The following is an 11,135-nucleotide window of genomic DNA, read 5'->3' on the forward strand; positions in this document are numbered from 1 at the left end:
TATTTCCCATGCTGAATCATTCACCGGCTCTCTGGCCATCTCCTGGGGGAGCCAAATAGTTTAAAACATCCTCAGTGACTCATGTAGCCTTACTAGTTCTTTTATTTATTTAATTTTTTTGTGGATGTGTCACACACACATACAAAATAAGACTCTAAAAAATAGAGTTCTGTTTACTCAGTCATAGAGTAGCAAATCTCTGCTTTCTCCGTGCGTGTCTTCACTTGTAGCTTCCTAGTTTGTATAATTGGTGTAAACCTTGGATTATTAATCTTTAACCAAGTCCCAGGTTTAACCAAGAGTATTAAATTCAGGATTCAGCTTCACAAAGGTTAAGAATTCCTTGATGAAAAAGAAGGGCATATCATTATTCTTTTGCCCATCGGATCAGTTGCTTTGCTACCTTCAACTCTTCTGGCATCAAAACCCTGTGTGTGAAATCATTTGGTAATGAGACTAACAGAGTCAGCGGTGCAATCCTTTTTTATTATTTAAAAAATCCCTGAAAATATAGGATGCTCAGTAACTAAAAGGAAAAGGCCTGATGAAAGCGATAAGAGACATGAGAGGCACCCAGGGTGGACACTGCCGCAAATTCTTAGCCCTGCTGTTAAACTGTTCTGTGGGACTTGGCTCTTTACAGCTTGAGATCATTGCTTAAGTCTTTGTAGGGAGCATTTAAAGTAAAGTGAGTCTCTTTTTGCTTATCCCACAGCTGCCATTTTGCCTTAACAGTATATTCCTTGAAGCCTTCTTAAGGCAATGTCGGGCTGTAATGCAGATACATCTTTGCAGACTACGCTCCATCCTAACTCCTTAGTGTGGTACCCCTCTCCAGCCTAATCTTGCTGACTTGCCTCCAACGCCACTGAAACCTCCCGACACACTCTGCGATCCAGGTGTACCTAACTCATCACACAATTGCCAAGTGGGCCCAATGCCTTACACATCAGAGTTTTGAACATGCTACCCCCTTCCTAGAATGCCCTTCTCTACTTCTTCTGCTTGGAGAACACCTATTTGTCTTTCAACATCCAACATCAAGCATTTAAAAAAAAATTTCTCTGGCCTCTCTACCTCTCCAAATTGCACCAGAGCTTTGGATCCAGCGCTGTACCTTGTATGCACCTCTGGTACAGCAATTGCTCTCTCGACCTCAGTGTCAGTCTCCCTTGTATCCAGAGGCAATCACTTATCTATACTTCGCCTCTAGAGATTTGGCTATTCTGGGCATTTCATATAAATGGAATCATATGATATATCATTCTGCAGCCCTTTGTGTCTGGCTTCTTTCACTTAGAATATTGTCAAGATTTATCCACATTATACTATATCAGTACTTCATCCCTTTTTATGGCTGAAATATTCCATTGCATGAATATACTGCATTTAATTTATCACCGGTTGATGGACATTAGGGTTGTTTCCACTTTTTGGCTGTTATGAATAATACTGATGCAAACATTTGTATACTTCTTCATGCGGACATTCTCATGCATGAGAATGCATTTCATTTCTCTTGCTAGTATATCTAGGTGTAAAATTCCTGGGTCGTGTGGTAACTCTGTGTTTAAACTCTTTAGGAACTTTCAGACTTTTTTCCAAGGGGCCTACATCAGTTTACATCCCCACCAGCAATGTATTAGATCTCCAAATTCTCCACATCCTCACACACAATTATTATTATCTGCCTTTTTGATTATAGCTGTCTTTGCAGGTTTGAAGTGGTATCTCATTGTAGTTTTGATTTGTATTTCCTTGATGGTTAATAAAGTTGAACATCTTTTCATCTATTTATTGACCATTTACATATCTGCTTTGGAGAAATACCCATTCAGATCCTTGGCCTATTTATAACTGGTTTATCTGTCTTTTTGTTATTGCATTGTCAAAGTTCTTTATATATTTCAAATACAATTTCTTTATTAGATATATGAATTCCAAATGTTTCCTCCCATTCTATGAGTTGTCTTTCCACTTTCCTGATAGTGGCCTTTGAAGCATGAAAGTTTCAAATTTTGGTGAAGTCCAATTTATCTATTTTTTCTTTTGTGGCTATGCTTTTGGTGTTATATCTAAGAAATCACTGCCTAATCCAAGATAATGATGATTTCCACCTATAGTGTCTTCCAAGGGTTTTATCTCTCTCTCTTTTTTTAAAGATTTATCTATTTATTTTAGGAAGAAAGAGAGAGTGGGAGTGAGGAGGGGGAGGGGGGTAGAGGGAAAAGGACAGAGAGAATCTCAAGCAGACTCCCTATTGGGCATGGGGCCTGATGTGGGGCTGGATCTTACAACCCTGAGATCACGACCTGAGCTGAAATCAAGAGTCAGATGCTTATCTGACTGAGCCACTCAGGCATCCTGGGTTCTTATATTTTAAAGGTTTTTGATCCATTTTCAGTTAGTTTTTGTAAGTGGTGTAAGATAAAGGTCCTCTTTCCTTCATGTGAATATCTAGTTGTTCCAGTACCGTCTGTTGAAAGAATTATTCTTCCTCCATCCAATTGTTTGGGCACCTCGTTGAAATTAAATTGACTATAATTGTAAGGATTTCAGATTCTCAATTCTATTCTATTGGTCTGTATATCTGTTCTTGTACCAATAATCACACCACCTTGCTTACTGTAGTTTGCATGGTCTTATAATTGAGAAGTGTGAATTTTCCAACTTCATTCTATTTCAGGGCTGTTTTGGTTTTTCTGGTCCCCTTGAACTTCTGTATGAATTTTAGAACCAGCTTATCAAGTTTTGCAGAGGTGAGCTAGAATCTCAAAAGGGATTGCACTTAATCTGTGGATCAATTGGATTAAAATTGCCATATCCAACAGTATTGTCCTTTGATCAATGAGCATGGGAAGTCTTTCCATTTATTTAGATCTTCTTTAATTTCTTTCAGCAGTATTTTATAAATTTCAGGCTATCTACTTTGTACTTCCTTTGTTAAATTTATTCCTGAGTATTTTGTTCCTTTTGATGCTATTATAAATGGAATCGTTTTCTTGATTTCTTTTTTTTTTTTTTAAGAATTTATTTATTAATGAGACAGAGAGAGAGAGAGAGAGAGAGAGAGAGAAAAGCAGAGACACAGGCAGAGGGAGAAGCAGGCTCCATGCAGGGAGCCCGACATGGGACTCCATTTCAGGACAGGATCGTGCCCTGGGGCGAAGGCAGGCACTAAACCTCTGAGCCACAAGGGATCCCCATTTTCTTGATTTCATTTTCAAATTGCTCATTTCAAGAATACAGAAATACAATTGACTTTTATATCTGATACTCTATCTTACAACTTTGCTGAACTCAATTTTTAGTTCTAATAATTTTTAGTGGATTCCTTAGGATTTTCTACATATGATTATGTCATTTGCAAATATAGTTTTACTTCTTCCTTTCCCATATGAATGCTTTTATTTTTTTCTCCTTGCCTAATTGCCTGATTCATTGCAGTACAATGTTCAATACAAGTGAGAATGGACATCCTTGTCTTGTTCCTGGTCTTAGGGAGAAAACATTCAGTCTTTCACCATTAAATATGTTAGCTGTAGGTTTTTCATAGATGCCTTTTTCTTTTTCTTTTTTTTTTTTAATTTTTTTTATTTTTATTTATTTATGATAGTCACAGAGAGAGAGAGAGAGAGAGGCAGAGACACAGGCAGAGGGAGAAGCAGGCTCCATGCACCGGGAGCCCGCTGTGGGATTCGATCCCGGGTCTCCAGGATCGCGCCCTGGGCCAAAGGCAGGCGCCAAACCACTGCGCCACCCAGGGATCCCCATAGATGCCTTTTGTTAGCTAGAGAGTTTCTATTCTTAGTTTATGGAGTATTTTTTCAACTAATGAAAGGGTGTTGGATTTTGTCAAATGTCTGTATTTTTGCATCTATATTCATAAAGGATATATTAGTCTATAGTTTTCTTTTGTGTTATATCTTTGTCTGGTTTCCAGGTCATACTGGCCTCATAGAATGAGTTGGGAACTATTTCCTCCTTTTCTATTTTGTGGAAGAGTTTGTGAAGAATTGGTATTGATTCTTTAAATATTTGTAGAATTCAGGGAGGGACACCTGGGTGGTTCAGTTGATTAAGTGTCTGCCTTTGGCTCAGGTCATGATCACAGGGACCTGGGATCCAGCCCCTTGTCACTTGGCTCTCTGATCAGCAGGGAGTCTGTTTCTCCCTCCCTCTGCTGCTCTCCCTGCTTGTGCACACACTCTCTCTCAAAGAAACAAATAGTAGAATTCACCAGTGAAGCCATCTGTATGTGGGGTTTTCTGTGGGTAGTTTTAAAATTACTAAATGTTTTAAAACATGTGTTTTATTATCATTCAAGCATGGTAAGGCTCTTAGATCAAGAGGTAATTGCCATTGAAAAGATAGTTTGTTACTTACAGTTCCCAAGGTCTTACACACAAGGGAAAACAACAGGGTCAGTCAGGAGACAAAGAGATCAAGGTAAACACATTGGCAGGAACTTTTTTAATGGTTTCCATGGAAGGCAGTGTAAGGAGGTTTAGGATTGGCTAATTTGAATAATTTTAGAAGGCTCTGGGGCATAGGGGTTGTTCCTAGTTGCCTGGTAACTGGACCTGGGGTGATTAGGGCAGGGAAATAGTGGCCCAAAGTATAAGAGCCCAATAGCAGAGATGGTAGAGGCACGGACTTTGGATTTGTTAGTTTGCATATGAAAGGTGCACTCACAGGTGAGTAAGTTATTATCTGTAAGGACTGGCTAATTTGGAAGGGGCATTCTCTCTAGGTACCACAGGGCTCCAGATTATCAAAGCATCAGAAATACAGAAAATAAAAATGCATGGTTAAGGGGTGCCTGGGTGGCTCAGTCAGTTAAGCGTTTACCTTTGGGTCAGGTCCTGATCCTGGGGTCCTGGGATCCAGCCCCACGTTGGGCTCCCTGCTCAGTGGGGAGCCTGCTTCTCCCTCTCTCTGCTGCTCCCCCTGCTTGTGAGTGCTCTCTCTTTCTCAAACAATAAAACCTTTCTTTAAAAAATACATGATTAATACACAAATTCAATCTCTTTATTATAGGACTATTTGGATTTTCTATTTCCTTTTGAATCAATTTTGTAATTTGTGTTTGTAGAAATGTATCCATTTCATCTACATTCAGTAGTTGGTAGTATTTTCTTATAGTACTTTTTTATTTTTCTAATGCTGGTAACAATGTCCCCCTTTTCACTCCTAATTTTAGTAATTTAAGCCTTCTCTCTTTTTTTATTGGTTAGTCTAGCTAATTATTGGCCAATGTGGTTGATCTTCTTAAAGAACCAACTCCTGGTTTTGTTGATTTTCTCTATTGTTTTTGTATTCTCTATCTCTATTAATTTCCACTGTAATCTTAGTTATTTCTCTCCTTCTACTTGGTTTGGATTTAGTTTGTTTTTCTTTTTCCAGTGTCTTAAAATATAAGTTTGGGGTACAGCTTTGAGATATGGTTTCCCCCCTTTCAAATATGGGTGATTATAGCTATAAATCCCTCTGTAAAGCACTGCTTTAGCTGCAACCCATAAATATTCGTATGTTAGGCTTTCATTTTCATTCTTCTGAAAATATTGGTTTTCCCTTGTGATTTCTTCTTTGACTTATTTAAAACATGTTGTTCCATTTCCATATATTTGTCAATTTTACTAGAATTCTGTTACTCTTTCTAGTATGGGTTTCTATTTTTATTCCATTTATGGTCAGAGAACATATTTTGTATGATTTCAATCTTTTTTACATTTATTTAGACTAATATATATCCTGGAGAATGTTCCATGATGCACGTGAGAAGAATGTAGTCTACTATTGTTGAAGTTTTCTATAGATGTTAGGCATAGATGATTTATAGTGCTGTTCAAGAGTCCCATTTCCTTGTTGATCTTCTGTCTAGTTCTATCAATTATTGAAAGAAGGGTATTGAAGTCTCCAACCATTAGTGTTGAATTATCTATTTCCTTGTTCAATTCTGTCAATTTTTGCTTTGTGTTTTTTGGAGGCTGTGTTAAGTGCAAAAATATGTTTATATTTATATTTTTTATATTTATATTTATACTTTTATTATTATATCTTCCTGGTGAATTGACTCTGTAATCATTATACTACACCCATCTTTATCTCTCTTAACATTGTTTTTGGTTTTAAAGTCTATTTTGTCTGATATTAGCCATTCCAGCTTTCTTATGGTTGTCATTCACCTGGTATTTATTTTTCTATCCTTTTACTTTCATTCTATTTGTATCTTTGAATCTTATGTGTGTCTCTTGCAGACAGCAGGTATTTGGATCTTGTTTTTTTAATTCTTTCTGACAATCTCTTCCTTTTGATTGGATTGTTTGATCTATTCACATTTACTGTTATTATTGAAATTGTTGGATTCATGTCTGACATTTTCCTTTCTTTCCTGACTCATGTCTTCTTTGTTCCTTTAGTCTCCTTTATTGCTTTCTTTTGTATTAAATGTTTATTTTCTAGTTTAACATTTTAATTCCTCTAATGATTTTCCTCACCACATTTTTCGATTTATTTTCTTAGTTGTTACCCTAGGTCTTAGCATATATACTTTAGCTTATCAGAATAGACTTAAGATTTATACAAACTTAATTATAATGACAAATAGAAAATTTATTCCTACGTATCTCTATTACCCTTTTCCCCTTTCTTGTGCTATTATTGTGTTACATATTTACATGCATCTAATATATGTGTATGTATATATTTTATACATTTTATATATGTGTATATGTATATCCTTTTGTCTCTCAACTTCTATAAAAGATATGTTTATAAAATACTAATCATAATGTATTGTTGAGTTTGTAGCATATACAAATATTATTTATATGTACATATGTAATATATACATATATGCATTATAAAGAATATGTTTATACTATAAGAATATATTTATAGAGTTTATTATATTAACCATCTTATTTATCCTTCCGGTTCTCTTCATCTCTTTGTGGATGTGAGGTACCATCTGATGTCATTTCTTTACTCCAGAACAAAGTTTTTCCCATTTATCTCCTCTGTTGCTGTCCAATGGTTTCTCTCTTTCTATATATATAGGATGTATATGTACATATAGTTTTATACAATTTCTTTTAAAATAAGTTAAGAGAAGGTCACCTGGCTGGCTCAATCAGAAAAGCATATGACTCTTGATCTCAGGGTCTTGAGTTCAAGCCCCATGTTCGGCCTGGAGCCTACTTTAAAATAAATAAATAAATAAATAAATAATAAAATAAGAGAAGAAATATACATTTATCCTCCTTACAATTACCTGCGAAATTGCCTTCTCTCCTTCTCTTAGTGTTTTGTGCATGGAATCAAATTATTCTGTAAGGTTACTTGCTTTCAGCTTAAATAATTTCCTTTGGTGTTCCTGGTAAAGGGAGCCTATATTTTTTGTATTGAATCTTTGTTGTTGCTGCTGCTGTTTTCACTTGATAATGTCCCATGTTATTTCCTGTCAGCTCTTCCTCGGAAAGCATAACTTATCATGCCTACATGATATTCCATGACTAACACACATCTCACCATTCTCCTAAGGGATTATTTTCAACTTATCATTGTAATGAATGATGCTATCATTAACTTCTTTATATACACATCCTTTAGGAAACATTGTTTTTTAAAGTAGACAATTCATCTGAGAATATATTTATATCCAAAACGATTCAGACAACACAAAGTCCCCTTTATAGGGCATCTGCATCTCCTTCTAGACATAATCCTTTTTATTGGTTTGGTGTATATACCTTTTCATGTATTTGTCTATGTATTTATAAATACATGCTCAGACACACACACAGGGATAGAGACACAGAGACAGAGAGAATATGTTTTTTGTTTGGGTGATGGTTTTAGTTTTACATCATGGGATCATTCTGTATGTCCTGTTGTCTTGTTTTCTTTGCCACTTAACATATGTCTGGGGGATCTTTCTGTTTAATAATTTGAATTTATTTTTTTTAACTGCCACATAGAATTTCAGAGTCATTTAACCAACATTTGTTGAGTCCCTGCTGTGTGGCAGGCCCTGGGGATGCTGAGACTATGTTCTCATGGAGCTTTACTGTTCCCAGTATGGATGTACCAAATTTAGTATTCCTGTTTTGATGAATGTGTAGGTTTTTTTCCTAAAGACAGGTGCTTAGGAAAGGAATCACTTAGTCACAACTTATGAAAATTTAAAAGTCTCTTGACATGGAGTTTGAAATTGTTTTCCAGTAAATAGGACCAATTTATATTCCCAAGAGGAGTGTATGAGTGTGCTAGCTTACTTATTTAGTAGATGGAAAATTTCAGTTTTAATTTGCATTTTTATATTGCTACTAAGAATGTTTTTTCATGTTTATTAGCCAATTGTATATTCTTAGTGAAAGAATTTTTTTGCCCAACTCTTAGAAAGGCTTATTTTCCTATTTCATAACTATTTAATATACTGTAGATATTCTTCTTTTGTAGTTTTTGTTGCAAATATTCTTTCCTATTTATTTTTGGTGTCTGATTTTTCTAGTATCTCCTTGTTGGATAAAATGAGTTTTCAAAGATTTTATTTTCATGAAGTCAAAAAATGCATCCATTTTTTCCCCTTATGATATTTCTTTTACTGGATTTATGCTTACAAAGTCCTTCCCCAAATTAAGATACAAGAAATGATCATACTTTATTTAGCTATTTGGTTTCATTTTTAACATTAATCTTTTTAATCCACCTGAAAAAATTATTGTAGGGAGTGAAGAAGGATTGGACTTTATTATTTTCCCTCCAAACTATCCTCACACAAGTTCTTGAATGGCTCTTTCTTTGCTCATTATATCTGATATTAGAGAACTCTGTCTCCATTCATACACGTGAGACTCATCTCTTAATTTACATTTTTCACTTTCATCATATTTGGCAATATGTACTTATACTGGGGAGCTGTTAGGTCTTGGGGTGCGGTGGGGTCAGGTCCTGGGAGGGGGCAGATCTCCTTCCCCAGGTCGGAGACTTCCTTGCCTCCCATTCTCAGTCCCCTAGTACACGCTTGAGCAATGTTGGCTGTCTCCTGCTTATGGCACAGGGGGCAGGTCACCTGTCTCTTGGGGAACCTCATCGCTTCTGCCCTACATTCAAGCCTTTTTCCAAGAGCTTTTCTCTCCCAGGGGAGGGGAAGCAGGCAGGAGAGCAGGAGGGCCTACCTAGTGCTGGCCGGTCCACCTGCACCTGTTGTTTGCTTCTCCTCACCCAGCCAGCTCCAAGGCCACCTGCCAATGTGTTACCCTGCCCACCAGCTGGCACTGCGGAGCTGGTGCTGCTGCTTTTCTGTGTTCCTAGTGGCATCAGGCAGGCAAAAATCCACCCAGGGTATTGTGAGAAGAAGCCAACTCCTCAAAAAATCCTCTCTTCTTCTGACTGGCCTCATTCTGCCAAGAGTTTCTCACAGTGTTCACATGGGTTCCACAGACCACACAGGCCCCTCGGGTTCTGGTGGCTCCACACTCATGCCCCACTGCTCGCCTGATCCAGGCCCCAGGCCTTCTTGTTCTTCAAGGCACCAGATACACTCCCTCCCAAAGTCCTTGCACGTCTGCATTTTACTCCTCTGTCTGGAGGAGTCTTCTGCCTGCCGGATGACTTCATTGCCTCCTTCAATTTCTGCTCAATGCAGGCTTCCCGGGGCATGCCCCCCGCCCCCCACAGGCCTGGTAGCTTGCCATCTTGCTGGGGCCCAACATGCTCCAGATAATACAGTGTCAACCTGTTCAACTGCCCCTTCCACCACCAATCCCATTGAGATTTCTCTTAGGATGGAGAGTCTTAGGTATTTGATGAGAGGTTGCGTTGAGCATGACTTTGGACAGAATTAGCCATTTTACATGAGAAGGACTCTCTCACTGAAGGAATGTGATAGGTTTGTTCATTTCCCAGAGCTGCCGCTCCCAAGAACCACAGATAGGGTGGCTTAAAACAACAGAAATTTGTTCTCTCACAGTTCTGGAGGCCAGACGTCTGAAATCAAAGTGCCAGCAGGGCCATGCTCTCTCTGAAGGGAAGATCGCCTCTTTCTAGCTTCTGGTGGTAGCCTGTAATCCTTGGTGCTCCTTGGCTCATAGCTGCTCCATTCCAAACCCTGCCTCCCTTCTCATGAGGCCACCTTCCCCACTGTGTGTGTGTCTGTGTCCTGATTTCTTGCTTATAATGATACCAGGCATTGGATGACGGCCTACCAAGTCAGTAGGATTTCACGTTTAGGAAAGATTTATCTTCAAATCTGGTAACATTTATGGATTTCTGGTGAACATGAATTTGAGAGTGGGAACACGAGGGGCACTGTTCAACCCGGTACAGAGAGTCTTTGTCTTTTTCATGTCTTTGTGGCTGTTGGGAACCAGATACATACATATATTTTTTAACCATCATAGTCTTGAACTGGTAATTACTACCAAAGAAATGCTTTACGGAGAGTGGAAGTGGGAGACCCCACCAGATTTCTGCTGAGCAATCCTGTTAGCAGACTTGAAATTCCTACCAGGAGAATCAGTAACGGGTTGTTAATAAACACAGGGCCATCATCGGTATCCTGCAGGGGGTTTGTTCTTTTGTCCTCATCTGTTCGCTGATAACTATGTATTATTTGATCAGATAAATTCTCTTCTAACTTGGCACATCGAAGTGACTTTCTGGGCTTCCTGGAAAGGACAAGTAAAATAATTTTGATGTGAGCTGCTAAGAGAGTTCAGGATTAGATGGGACAGACCCTGGAGCACGAAGGTAACACTACAGGTGATGAATGTGGCAACAGTGGGAGGAGGGGTTCTGAGAGGAGGGGTTGTCTGCATTTCAGTTTCTACAGCCATTCGTTCTGCCTCCAGGCAGAGAGAGGAACCCGGTGAGTAATGGTGAAAATACATGCTCTGCTGGACTCTGACACTTAGCTATTGACCTCTGGGCAAGCATCTTATTGTCACTGAGCCTCAGTGTCCTCATCTGGAAAATGGGGCCATAATACCTCAGAATGTTGTAGTTAGAAGTTTATGAGATGGGCAGCCCTGCTGGCCTGGTGGTTTAGCGCCGCCTTCAGCCCAGGGTGTGATCCTGGAGACCCAGGATCGAGTCCCATGTCTGGCTCCCTGCATGGAGCCTGCTTCTCC

General features: G+C 38.5%; 1 protein-coding gene across 1 annotated transcript in view; it reads left to right on the forward strand.

Annotated features, from left to right (window-relative positions):
* The window catches only part of SOCS2 (suppressor of cytokine signaling 2), a 76,820-nt gene that overhangs the window by 49,136 nt on the left and 16,549 nt on the right, over window positions 1–11,135 (forward strand). The gene's annotated exons all lie outside the window — the stretch shown is intronic.

This window comes from Vulpes vulpes, chromosome 10 (genome assembly GCF_048418805.1).
Source record: "Vulpes vulpes isolate BD-2025 chromosome 10, VulVul3, whole genome shotgun sequence".
Classification (NCBI taxonomy): Eukaryota; Metazoa; Chordata; class Mammalia; order Carnivora; family Canidae; genus Vulpes; species Vulpes vulpes.